Genomic DNA, 14,054 nt, shown 5'->3' with positions numbered 1-14,054 from the left:
TAATTAATTTAAATAATTGACTTATTTTATTTAAATTAATTTAAATAACCACCACCATATTAAATAGCTCAACTCTTCAAACATGGAAGAAACAAGCTCCTCAGTCCAATGCTCAGATTGGAAAACAGGCTTCTGCAAGAACTCTGTGGAAGGGTATTCTGGAAATACAGAAATGAGGGCTGTACAATTCATTTCCAGACACGTAGTTGCTCATGTTTGCTCACAAGTTGTCTTGAACAAATCATCATGCAGTCAATCTGTGGACTAAATGTGTAGATACTACCTATTGTCTATAGAGTGGCAGCTCCATTAAAATAACGTTCATGTACATAGGGTAAAATGGGGGAGACATCTAAGTGGTCTGTTACTGAATGGTCCTAAAATCCCTTCAAAGGCACTGAGATGCTCACTGGGAAAAAAATTCCCTCTTTCTCCCGCTTCTCCGTTTCTCTCAAATTTAATTTTCTTGTTTTCTTTTCCTGGAACTCCAGTGGCTGTCTAGAATGTATCGCTGGGAGCCAAATTTGTCATTTTATCTTTGGCAGTTGAAGAACTTTAATTTTTCTTTCTAGGGGTAATGCATCTCCACTTAGAGGATAGCTAAGTGAAAATGCACTCCTGAAACAAGATTTGTTCTGCTGACTTCCTTCAATTTGTCAAAAAGACAAAAATCTCACCAGCCTCACTTTGTAATAATGCCCTGAAATTACTTGGAATCATCTTCCACCTACTTTTCTTGTCGCTATTACCTAATACGTGTGGCAGGGAAGATGAAAATGAACACATTTACAATTGAACATTCTGCTTATATGTGTATTGTCACCTTGTTTTAGGCAAGGTGTTTGCTTTCCCAATTTAACTGGGTATCAGTGTTGAATATTCAACATAAATTTCGAGTCTCAAAATCTCAGCACCATCTTCAAAGCACATAAGGCATCTCCCGAAGCTTGCCTTTTGCTCTGGACACAGACCCGCTCCTTGCCCTGGCAACATGACCAACATTTTCTTCTTTCCAGATTCCTCCTCCCTCTTCACTCTTCAGCTCTGTCGTGAGCAGACTCATCACGACAATGCTATTGCTGGACAGCTCAAGTTCACTGTCTCCCAAGAGGGTCTCAAGAGAGCCTACTAAGCACCAGGTCCTTTCCAGAGCTGATCTTCAATCCTCACGTCAACCCTGAGAGCAGGTGTCGTTTCCATTTCACAGACAATGAAACTGAAGCTTAGTCAAGTGCAGTGAATGGTCTGTGATCTACCCGATAAAAGGAAACGAGAGCTCAGAAGTCCTGCTATCCTTTGGCTCTAAAGCACCACACCATGCTGCTTTACTGTTGAGAGTAAAGGTTCACTTCATGCATGTGGAGCCCAGGCCTTGTAGAGCTTCCAAGTACCGCTTTGTTAGAGAAGCAGGGCCCTAACCCGCAAAACTCCTCGTGGGAGGAAACCTGACCTGGGCTTTTGTGGTACGCAACGGGAGAAGCCACAACAGTGAGAGGTTAGGTAAGTTGTTTATAGTCACACAGCTGGTAAGTAGTAGAGCTGAGATTCAAGCCCAAGTCCTTCTGACTCCAGAGCACATGCATGTTCTATCATTTCAGGTAATAATGGTAAACATCTTTCAAAACATAGTAGTGGCCCGCCTACCACAAAAAACAAACAAACAGACAAAAAAACAAACTACAAGAGAATAAATTTGTGTTGTTTTAAGATAGTAAGTTTGTAATAATTTGTTGTAGCAGCAATAGGAAACTAATACAGCTTATTAACAAAAAGGAAACAGTCACCCAAAGATTGGGTTGGCTGATTGCAGTCCCCATGTGTTGGCCCCACTGATTCCTGCCTTTTCTTTTTCTTTTTTTTTTTTTGCACAACATCCCAGGAGGGACTTTTATGTCAAAAGTGTCACGAAGTCCTCAATTTTTAAAAAGTTGCTAAGTTGTTCTTATGTTAAATATACCACCTGGTGAGGGAGCGTCTTCTGCGGGCAAACTGCTTTGCCTTTGAGATCACAGGCTCGTTTGGGAGACTGAAACCACTTGAAAGTCTAAAGGAGATGAGCGGTTAAGAAAGACCTAAGTCTCTAGAATCAAATTTAGTTGGAATTCCAACTGTAGCATTTGTTAGCTTTGTGACCTCAGGCAAGTTATTTAACCTCAGCTTTCTCATCTGTAGAATGGGGATAATGAAAAAAACTATATTATAGGGTTTTAATAGAGATTAGATGAGACAAGGTATTAAATGGGGGGTGATAATAGTTTCTATTTCAGAGGGCTAAAGTGACTTGATTTTAACCACGTAAATCTCTTAGATTTCTCTTAGAAAGCTCCTGGCACATAGTAAGCTCTCCAGAAATCTATGTCATTATTTTAGTTAAGGCAAGCAAGCCATGATGGGAAAGAAGTAGGACTCTAGACTTTGAAAGACGACTAGTGAGTGCCTTACCTAAAATGACAGGGGGGAAGAAAACCAGTATTTTTGAATGCTTAGTAAGTATCTGGAACTTAACATCAAAGGAGATATTTTGAGGCTTAAATAAAATGATACCCCCATGCCCAGTGTAGGTTGTAGTTTTCTTATCCTGATTTTGCACCTGAGTCTTCCAAAGTTTAAGTAGTTTACCCAGGATCCCATGACCCTGGTATGTTGGAAGTCCCTGTCCTTTCCCTCCACCTTGCTGCATCTAGCTGCAGGGAGAAGGGAGGCGAGTCAAGACGGGTGTGGGGACACAAGGAATCAATTCGGCTGCAGTCAGCCTTGGTACCTGGTTCCTGCTCTGGTCCCTGGCACCAAGTAAACACTGTATATACCTATATATGTAAATTTATATATATTTACATATATACCTGATGAATTCCAAATGGACGAGATACTGGGTTGCCGGCCTCTTGACGACCACCAGATGTCAGTGCTAACAAGGCATTCCTCCCCTTGGTTCTGTTTCCAGAGCTAAGTGTCAGAGTGTACTTATGTCTTCATTTGGGAAGCAGCACCTCTTCAAGTCCGGAGAGTGGAATGATTTTGGAGGACTGTGTCATATATTTTAGCAGAGCCCAGAACTGAATTTGGAAAATATATGGTGGTAGAACACTTGGGTCTTTAAGATAAAAGTCCAAATAATCACATCCTAAGGAACTCTTTGCACTTTTTTCTTTTTTTGGCGGCACCGCGCTTGACATGCGGGATTCCCCTGCAGTGGAAGCACGGAGTCCTAACCACTGGACGGCCAGGGAGTTCCCAAACTATTGGTACTTGGAAGATGAACTTTCCTTGAGGGTAGGCAGCTGTGGAAACCAAAAGGCACTCAAACCCTTAAATTCACGAGGTGAAAAAGTTATTGACTGGTGACTGGTTATTGATCAGCAAAAGCTTGGAACTGTAGCTTTACCCTTTTAAACCATGAAATGTAATTTACTCATGATGCAAACCTATACACATACTTATATAATTAAACTAAAAATTTCCCCAAACAATATTTTACTACATGTGGGGCGCTCTGATATTTTCTCTTCTATTCTTTCATTAAAAAATGCTGGTTGGGACCCACCAAACTGATGACCCACAGTTTGAAAAACACGGACCTAGGAGATTATGCCATAGTATGTTTTAGATGAGGTCCTGGCTTTGCAGTCCTTCGTCAGAATTAAATTCCAGGGTTAGAGTAGTCTAGCGGGGAAACCCATGCTTTGGGTATGGATTTGGACTCAAATTGCAACCTTGCCTTGAGTAAGTTACTTATTCCCTGAACCTCTACTTTCTTGTATGTGAAATGGATATAATAATGCCTCCTCACAGGACTGTTGCGAGGTGCCTGATATATAACAGGTTTTCAACATATGACTTGCCCTTCTGTACTTGAAGGGTTTTATATTATATGTGGTTAGAGAAATTACAATTTAAATAAACCAGGGCATTCTAAAGTGGAAGGGAGGTTAGATCCTAAAACGAGTTCCTGGAAATCCTTAAGAATAGAATAATCCGGGAGTTCCCTGGTGGCCTAATGGTTAGGACCTGGTGCTTTCACTGCTGTGGCCTGCGTTCAATCCCTGGTCCGGGAACTGAGATCCTGCAAGCAACGTGGGGCAGCCAAAAAAAAAAAAAAAGAATAGAATAATCCTGTGCCTATAGTTCAGGCATAATCGTGCTCAGTTAGAGAGCTGGAATAATGCCTCTTAAAGTTTTGGGGAGAGGACGACATGCCCTGTTTACAGTGATGCTTCCCTGGAATTCCCGTCTGACCCTCCCTTAGAACTTATCACACAAATATTATTACTCATTTAATGATTTTTCCCTGTTAGGATCTGTGCTTGGCTGGTAAACAGTAGGTGCTCAAAATATTGCTGATATTAATGCAGATTTGTGACTGAGCATGGGACTGTGGGTCAGAATTTCTATCTGGAGAATTCTAGCCAAGGAGCCCTGTGACATGCGGAGGGGGAGCTAGGAAGACTTTTTAATTTTCCAGGTAATAAATACTGATCACAAGTGCACTATGATTTGTTTCATAATGAAACTGCCTGTATAGATTTTTTCAGTCTGTGAAAGTCTCCAAGTTATGTCACCTGAGGAAGAGACTGATTTTCTAGCACTTCAGCTGTTCTGAACCCCTGGTGTAAGAATCCATGGCACCGTTGGCAGTGTTTTCTCGTGATGTATTTATATCTCTCCCCTCCATTGGATTATAAATCCTTTGAACCTGTTTTATGACAATAAAGCCTCTTGTTTTGTGATTACCTGCTCTTTGTGTGCATGATCACCTACCCTCACAGCAAGGTAGATGTTTTTATATCTTCATTTTACAGGTGAGGGGACTGAGGCTCAGAGAGGGTATAAGTCTTCCCCAAGGTCACACAGTTAGCAAACAGCAGAGTGAGGATTCAAACTCACCCCTCTAATGCCAGAGTTGGGGTTCATAATAAATACATGTTGAACTCATACACTGCTGGTGGGAATGTAAATTGGTGCAGCGCTGTGAAAAACAGTACGGAGGTTTCTCAAAAAACTTAAAATAGAACTACCATATGACCCAAAAATTCCACTCCTGTGCACATATCTGAAAAAAAAGAAATTTGTTCAAAAAGACACATGCACCCCAATGTTCATAGCAGCATTATTTACAGTAGCCAAGATATGAAAGCAACTTGTGTCCAGCAGCAGATGAATGGATAAAGAAGATGTGATACACACACACACACACACACACACACACACACACACACACACACACACACACACACACACACACACACACACACACACACACACACACACACACACACACACACACACGGAATACTACTCATACATAAAAAGAATGAAATTTTGCCATTATGCTAAGTGAAATAAGTCAGACAGAGAAGGACATATACAGTATGATATCACTTATATGTGGAATTGAAAGGATACAACAAACTAGTGAATGTAAAAAAAAGAAGCAGACTCACAGATATAGAGAACAGACTAGTGGTTACCAGTGGGGAGAGGTAAGGGGGAGGGGCAAGGTAGGGGTAGGGGAGTAAGAGGTACAAACTATTATGCATAAAATAAGCTGCAAGGATATATTGTACAACATGGGGAATATAGCCACGATTTTATAAGAAATACAAATGTGGTATAACTTGTAAAAATTGTGAATCACTATATTGTACACCTGTAACATATATTGTACATATATTGTACAAATTGTATGCTTCAATAAAAACAAATAAATAAGTAAAATATGTGTTGATGGTTGATGGGTTGATAGACCCAGGACTCTGAGGTCTGATTCCCTGTACAGACCCAGGACTCCGAGGTCCGTGTTCCCCGCCTGTATTGCAGTGTCCAGATTGGAACTGAGTGTTCCAGGATCCTGGACCCGGTTAGTGGGGCATGCTTCAGAGCACAAAGCCAGGGGAGTGGTGATGCAAAAGATAATGCCTTAGGGGGAATAGAAATGAAAAACTAGCAAGCTGAGTCCTTGGTCTGAGGGCCAGGGAGAGAGAGAATGAGAAAGAGAGAGTGATTACACGCAATCAAGGGAGAATAGAGGGATAAAGAGAGGGGAAGCAGGGAGGTGGACAAGTCCTCTGAACCAGAGCCCCAGACTCTCTAAACAATGCCTGAAGATTCCTGCCTGGATGGGAAGGAGCAGAGAAGGAGGCTCTTTGTGCTCCGGCAACTGGCTTGTGTTACAATTCAGTCCTCTTTGGCCTTAGTCAATTCCAGCTATAGATCATTTTTGTAGACTCATGAAACTTTCGAGCTGGGAAGGACTTTGAAGATTATCTGCTGCCATCCTGTGGTAAGATCTCTCTCTCTCTCCAGATAAAGCCACCAGGGACACACGTTTGAAAACAAGAATAGTAATAACATTAATGATAACAATAGCTGGAGGTGATAGTGAACATACATTACAATTGCTGAAGCATGGATGCTGACCAATCAGAAAGGACACAGCAGCAAATATCTGGTGTGGCGGGGCTGGCCACTGATTTTCAGCTGTATTTCAGCCCTGGCATGTGTATGTGCTGGGCATGAGCTAAGCGTTGCTTAATTAAATCCCCAGAAAACCCCATGAGCCCAGTGACACTTCACCAGAGAAGGAAACATTAGGTTTAGAGAAGTGACATTAGTGTCCCAGGATACAAGTGAGTAAGTGGAGGTGCCTGATTTGAACTAGGAGCTCCAGACTGCAAGGCCCATGCTAGGCTTAACAAGTCTGGGGTGATGCCTGTCTCAGAAGCGCATAGCTGGGACAAGGCGGGAACAGGGAAGCATCTGCTTGGAGTTTGAGACATGGGGGTGAGGGAGTTTTTTCCATTCTGCTTAGAGAGACTTCTTGATTTTGTCCAACAAGGGCCCCCGAGAGTGTTATAGACATTCTGGTCTCTGATTCCCATTAGGGCAGGAAATGAATAGAAAATGCTGACCTCTTTCCTATGTCAAGGCTTTCCTTGGCCTTTTGGGGAGTGGATTGGGAAAGCATGTCTGTTATTTTTACTTCAAGCCTCCTTTCCACTTCAAGAGGGCTCTTACCTGAGAAAAATGGCTGGGCTTGGTTTAGGCGTGACCCTGCACTGGAAAAATCCCTTGAATGAAAGAACCTCAGTGAAATTTCCCTGCCACTAGGCCTCATCTTTCTATAATAATGACTAGTATTATAATAATTACATAATATTTTGGCGGGAAAAGTTGGCATGATTTTTCTCTTTTGCTTTTCCGAATATATTTTCTGCCGAGCCCAGCCAAGGGCACTTATCTGCCTCAAGAAATTAGGATAATTACAGCAGAAAGAAATCAATAGTATTCAGGTTCTGATTCTCAAAACAAGATCTTATTTCAAGGCAATAGACTTGAGAGCAGGTATTGTGAAGAGAGATTTTCTCAATTCCCTCATGTCCTTCCTTAGCTTATCAAAACTCAGTCCTTGTGAACCAGCCCATAGTGTTTTTGTTGTGAGACATGCAGGAAGACCGGTGGGTGGCAGAACCCCATCCCTTCCAGTCATGGGGGTGGCTGGAAAAAGAAGGGAGGCCAGGAGAGAACTATTTTCTTCAAGAGGCAGGTGTTACATAGGCCGAGGAGAACCCCGTGGGCAGAGACCTCCGACTCCCCCGCTTTACTGTGCTGGGCTGCCCTGTGCCAGCAGAGGGTGCGGTTTGCTCATCTGAGACCACTCTCATTTCCTGTACAGTGTGGATATCAGGCTGAGAGCCAGCAGGTCTAAACAGGGACTCTGCCTCGGTGCGAGTGAGTTCCAGGGCTGGATGAAGAATGTGGAGAAGGGGACTTTCCTGGTGGTCCAGTGGGTAAGACTCTGTGCTCCCAATGCAGGGGGCCCAGGTTCAATCCCTGGTTGGGGAACTAGATCCTGCATGCATGCCGCAACTAAGAGTTCACATGCTGCAACTAAAAGATCCCGCATGCTGCAACTGAGAAGGCCACATGTTGCAACTGAGTCCGCATGCTGCATCTAAGAGTGCGCAGGTTACAACTGAGAAGTCCACATGCCACCACTAAAGATCCCGCATGGCGCAACAAAAAGCCCGTGTGCTGCAACGAAGACCCAGCACAGCCAAAATAAGTAAATAATTAAATATAAAAAAAGAAAACAAGAATGTGGAAAAGAGGGGAGGCAGCAGAAAGTCTAGGGAATCTCACTAAGATGCTGAGTTACCCAAAGGAGACTATTTAGATGGGCAAAGAGTGGGATTGCCAACCCGGAGGATGAACAGAGAAGTTAGAAATAAAATAGAGGATCCCCTGCCTCTCAACCCCTCACACCCCTCACACCTAGACTAAAATCCACAATCCTCCACATGGTCGGCAAGACCGCCGCCCCAGGCCGGCACTCCTTTGACAGCTCTCTGACCCGTTTGTCTTTTTCCAACTACCTTGGCCTCCTGGCTCTTGCTCCCACACAGCTCATAACTGCACCTGGTGAGGGGTGGTGTGGCGTGGGGGATGGGCTGGGGGGTTTGCACTGGTTCTTTCTTCCCTTTGAAGCCGCAGGCTTGATCCTTCATTCCACTTAGGTATCTCCTCACACAGAGCCTCATCAGGAAGACTTCCCTGAGCAGCCTATTTAAATAGTGCTTCAACCCCTCTCCAGGCTCTTACCTGGCTTTATCATTCCTCATAACAATGCTTACAACTTGAGCCTACATTTTAACAAAACACCACATAACAAAATACCACAGACTGGGTGGCTTAAACAGCAGAGATTTTATTTTTTCATAGCCTGGAGGCTGGAAGTCCAAGATCAGGGTGTCAGCATGGTAGGGTTCTGGTGAGGGCTCTTCTCCTGGTTTGAAGAAGGCAGCCTTCTTGCTGTGTGCTCACATGGCCTTTCCTTGTGTGTGTGTGTGTGTGTGTGTGTGTGTGTGCGCGCATGTGCGCGCGCAGAGAGAAGGCCACCAATCCTGTCAAATTAGGTCCCTATCCTTATGACCTTATTTAGCCTTAATTACCTCCTAAAAGCCCTATCTCCAAATATAATTACATTGGAGGTTAGGGCTTCAACATACGAATTTTGGATGGGACACTATTCAGTCCATGGTGCCCTTATAACTACACATTTATTAGAAAGTATTTACTAGAATAGTCTGTACATTGCTATACCTAAATTGCCCATTACTGTGCCTGGCACATAGTAGGCACTCTATAAATGTCTGTGCAATAAATAGATGATCTACTCTGCTTATCCTAGTGGTAGTGTAAACAAATTTATGACTCCATTATGATAACATCTCAAATAAGCACCATTAATCAAGCATATACATATGCCAGTGACTTTACCTTAGTTTCTGATCTGATCCTCAAAAAAATCCTAGAAAATAAGAATGATTATTGCTGTGATAGGGATGAGTCAATAGAGGCAAGGCGAGGTTAAGTAAATGGCCCAAAGTCACACAGCTAATAGGCAAGGCCAAGATTAGGACCCTAGTCTGTCAACTCCAAAAGTCTATTTCTTTTTAGACTCTAGACCAGTGGTTCTCAAACTCTGGTGTACTTCACAACCACCTGGAGGACTTGTTAAAACAGACTGCTGGGCTCTACCCTCTGAGTTTCTGATTCTATAGGTCAAGTGCTGGATCTGAGAATTTGCATTTCTAATAAGTTCCCAGGGGATACTGATAGCGCTGGTCCGGGGACCACACTTTGAGAATCACTTCTGTAGAGGTACAATACTTCAAGTTCCTTTTTCTTTCAGACTTCTGAGCTGTTTTCTGTCTCTATAACCTTTGCTTGAGTCCATCAGAAATGAGTTTGCAGTAAATGCCTGGTGTTTCCGCATTGTCTGGAGTGGCCATCCGGAGCCTAGAGAAAGACCTTTGCCACAGGGTGGCAGCAGCATCCCAGGTACAGAGAGTTTGGCTTGGAGCTGGGGACAGCTCATTAGCACACTGGCCCCTGGGTTCCCACAGAGTGTGGGCCTGACTGCCTCTCCATTTCCCCTTGGCAGGGAGGAGATGGCAGGAGGGGGCCTGGCAGAAGGGGAGGTCGTTGGCACACAGAGTGGTGGTTTTGTTCTCTGGGAGACCGGGAGAAAGCTGGGTGGTCCCCTCAGAGTGTCGAATTGTGCCCTTGACAAAACCACCACGCAACGCTGGAGAGCCGGGCCTGACAAAGGCCGGGAGGAGACTGGCAGTGGTTGCCTGTACCCCAGGCGCGCGCAGAGGCCTGGGCCCCTCCGGCCTGGCAGTTTCTCAGGATGCCCGTTTCTAGGGGTGATTGACCCTGCAAAGCCTCCCTCGGAGGAGAGGTTGGTCTCTGGCCTCCTCGGTGAGTTCCTTCCTGCTCTGGTGGGCCCAGATGGAGCTGGGAACCACCCTCCCCTCCTCCAGCATCATCCCTAGGCCTCTTCTTTTCTCGTTGAGACGGTTTTGTTCTAAACGTCTTAAGAATCTTCCTAAGTGCCAGAAGCTGTGCTGAGAATTTTATATTATCATTTATTTAATTCTCATTACACCTCATGGTCTTATTATACCTATTGATGATGAGGGAGTTGAAGTCTGATCCATCACGTGCCAAGCTTAGTTGACCACAGATCCCCATTCAACCTCCTCCAATACATGGAAAGCTGGTATGAAAACTGGTTTGGAGACTTCAGGTTTCAGCCAAACTTCACATGTACAGATGAGGACATACAGGGAGACTGAAGGATTAGGTCAAGGTACCACAGTCGGTTAAAAGCAAGTCAGGAACTTGAACTCACATTTCCTCATCCAGGTAACTACCATCATCACGAACCCAATAGATTATGTTCCAGAGTTAACCAAGACAGTCCAGGGACCTTGATGAAACTGCTCAAGAATTTAGGGTTAATAGGTTTGGATTCAACCACCACTCTGAAGCTGAAGGCCTTTACGTTTTAGGAAGCATGAAGGTGCTTTTAGTCTAGCTGTGTTAGTTTTCTAACACACATGTAGACATTCTGCTTCTTTGGTTAACGGCTCATGATCAGCTGACGTGAAACAATACCTCACTGAGGCCCTGTGGTGCCAAGGCCATGGAATTTGGTGACAGTTTTCAGACTTGTGTTGCTGACAGAACTTTTGAACGCTAAGTTCTCCCCAGGGCAGACCGATCATCATTTCCTTTTGGGGCTGAGATGACCCTTGGATGGTCTTTATTTTCTCCTGCTATGTCTTCAAGTTCCCGGCTGGCTGCCTTCAACGTTTTTTTTTTTTTCTTTTTTTTCTTTAATGATCCCCTGGACCTACAGACTTGGAAAGGAAATCCAAAAGTTGTCATCTGACACCCGTCTTCTGTGAGACACACTGTTGTCTTTAACCTGGCTGCACGTATGTGATTATTGGGAAAGAATTTATGATTTTAAGGGGTGTATTTTGTGCTCCTTCTGCAGTACCGATTGGGCCCCGCTTTTTTATATCCTTCAGCCTCAGCTGAAAGAAGGGGCTTTTGTGGGAATGATGCCCATTCACGGAGGCTAGAGTTCCCTCAAAAGACTTTGAAAAATGCCTCCTTCCGAACTTTACAATGACTGGAAAGTGATGGTCTCAAAGTAGCACAAAATGAAAAGAATATGGGTGCGTTTCTAGAAAGAGCACCCCAAATGAAAAAAACATGTTCACGTTGGAAAACAATATGTGAATGCCAAATTGTTCAGTCCTGTAACGGATTACAGAAAACATTTTATGTTTGGAGTTGGGGGGGGGGGCAGGGGAGAACAGGAGGAAGGAGTGAGAGAAGGAAAGGGGGAAAAAAAGAGAAGAAAAGAAAAACAGATGTGAGTCTTAAAATATTTCAAGCATGGATAACTGAAACATTGTTTAATCTGTTTAAGATCGTTCTGTGAAGTCTTAAAGGTGATTGATCAGGCTTTTTAAATGCAGCAACAGGATTTACAAGCACATAGTAAGTGATAATGCCCCCCAAACAAATAAATAGTAAGAAGAGTCCCAGATCTGGACTGCCTTTTAAAGCATGTTTTTGTCTGCAAAGAGGAAGTAAAAATTAGGATGACTATTTTTCATAATCACACAAACTCACCTATAATATTCTCTTCATCGAAGCAAACATAAATTGTCTTGAATTCTTCATTTTGCTTGTACGTAGGGTTGCCAAATTAACCAAAAAAATACAGTATTTTGGAACATACACTAAAACATTATTTGTTACTATTCATATTTAACTGGTGTCTTGTATTTTATCTAACAATCCTACTTGTTCGTGTATGTTCGGTAAAATGAGACTGTTTCCAAATCGAAGGCTGAGACACCAGTTTTGTGGGCATGATGAGGGAAGACCAGCTAAAAAAATGTTACCGAGCCACTTACTGAGAACCTGCTCTGTGCTTAGGAAGCATAAGTGATGGGATGGGAAGATAATTATCGAGAACAGGATGGCATCAAAAAAGGAGGTGGGAGGCGAGAGAGGCAGGGCACAGGGGAGAGGAAACAGAGAATACCCAGAAAGGAAGGGGCTCCTGGGAGAGAGGACTGGAGAAGCAGGATGACCAGAGGGAAAGGAGAAATGGGGTGGGGAAGAATTTTAAACCCCTTGATGGCTTTCACATACTGATCTTCCCTCTGCACGGCCGACCTTGGAATTTCATACTGAGCTCATCCAAGCGAGTTCTCTAAGAGGAAGTCCAGTTCCCTCCTGCGGAGAGTTCCGGGCTCCCTCCGGTGGCTATTGTGGGTATCGCTCCCCCAGACCCTGCCTCGTTTACCCCAGACATTTCTCACCTCCAACTTTCCCTCTTAGAACTCGGCCCATCGGCTTCCTCCGCTCTTCCTTCCCTGCTTTTTCTGATGGCTTATTCATTCGGAGACTGCTTTCGGCATGGCATGACACCTCCCAACTGCTCTGGCCCCCGGCACAGGCCACACAGAGCTGGTCATTGTTGCCCCAGTTCTGGGACCACCCGAGCGGGAGAAGGGGCAGCGCGTCGCCGCGTAGGCCGGATGATTGACAGCAGCCTCAGGTCAAGTGCCCGGCGGGCCACCCGGAAGGAGGGCGTGTGCTCCCCTCCCCCTCCCCCTGCCCCTTCCAGCGGGAAATGAGCCCTTCCTTCAGACGCACGCAATTAACGGCACCAGAACCTCTATTTTCAACACTCATGTATATGAAGAAAGGCTTACCAAAAAACAAAAAACAAAAAAAACAAAAAAAAGGATTTTACCGAGAAAGGGAATCCTGCTTGGGGTGAGACAGTGCTGCTGAAGGGATAAATATGGGAAGCACACAGACCCCCAACTTCTCACAGTGTAGGATTTAAAAAAAATTGTTAGCGTATTTACACATCAGAAACGTTAAAAAAAAAAGCGTTAATCTGAAAATTTTCCAAAGTTCCATTTGTGAACAGATCTGTGACCTACCACACAGAGGGATCTCTGAGGGCTTCCCCATCACCTTAGTCACACCCTGACAGGGCTGCCACGTCCCTCAGCCCTAATGGGATCACCAGATCTTCCACAGGCTGATGAACAGCTTCGCAGGCGTGACTGTGGGCAGAGAGGGGGTGGAGGCAAAATGCAGCTTCGGCTGCGACTGGAAGGAAACTGGTGATTGCAGGAAGAAGCAATTCCTAGGGGTGCACTCATTTTTTGGTGGCACCTTCCTGATTGCTTCTGTAACCAGAAAGTCCCATAGATCGGGATTCCCTCAGGGTGGTGAGAGCTGGTTTGATGCCCTCAGGCTGTGAGCATTTCCCCAATCAGCCGTTCCAATACCATAGATGCCTTGTAAAAAGTTAATCAAACAGTGATTGGTAAATGTTTTGGTCAAAAGATCCTTTAGAGAAATTGATGGAAATTAAGGATTTCTCCCCCAGAAAAAGGCAAATGCACAAAACTCTCCCCACACTTTCAAGGGCTATTAGAACTCACTTAAGTCTTCACATGGATGATCTAGGGGTTTGTGGATCATACTTAAGAGCCCCTCCTCTAGATGTCTGTGACCTGCTAGTAGAGGGTCAGATTAAAATGTCTCTAGACACAACTTCGGTCTGGGCATTCCATGATACTGCCCCTCACCTCTGTTAAAAAAAGCATGACAGAAAAAAAAAAAAAAAAAAAACAGTTGTCGTAAATCGTGCTTTATGAAAA

The sequence above is a fragment of the Lipotes vexillifer genome, unplaced genomic scaffold (assembly GCF_000442215.2).
Source record: "Lipotes vexillifer unplaced genomic scaffold, Lipotes_vexillifer_v1.1 scaffold715, whole genome shotgun sequence".
NCBI lineage: Eukaryota > Metazoa > Chordata > Mammalia > Artiodactyla > Lipotidae > Lipotes > Lipotes vexillifer.
Note: the sequence above shows the minus strand (reverse complement) of the source record.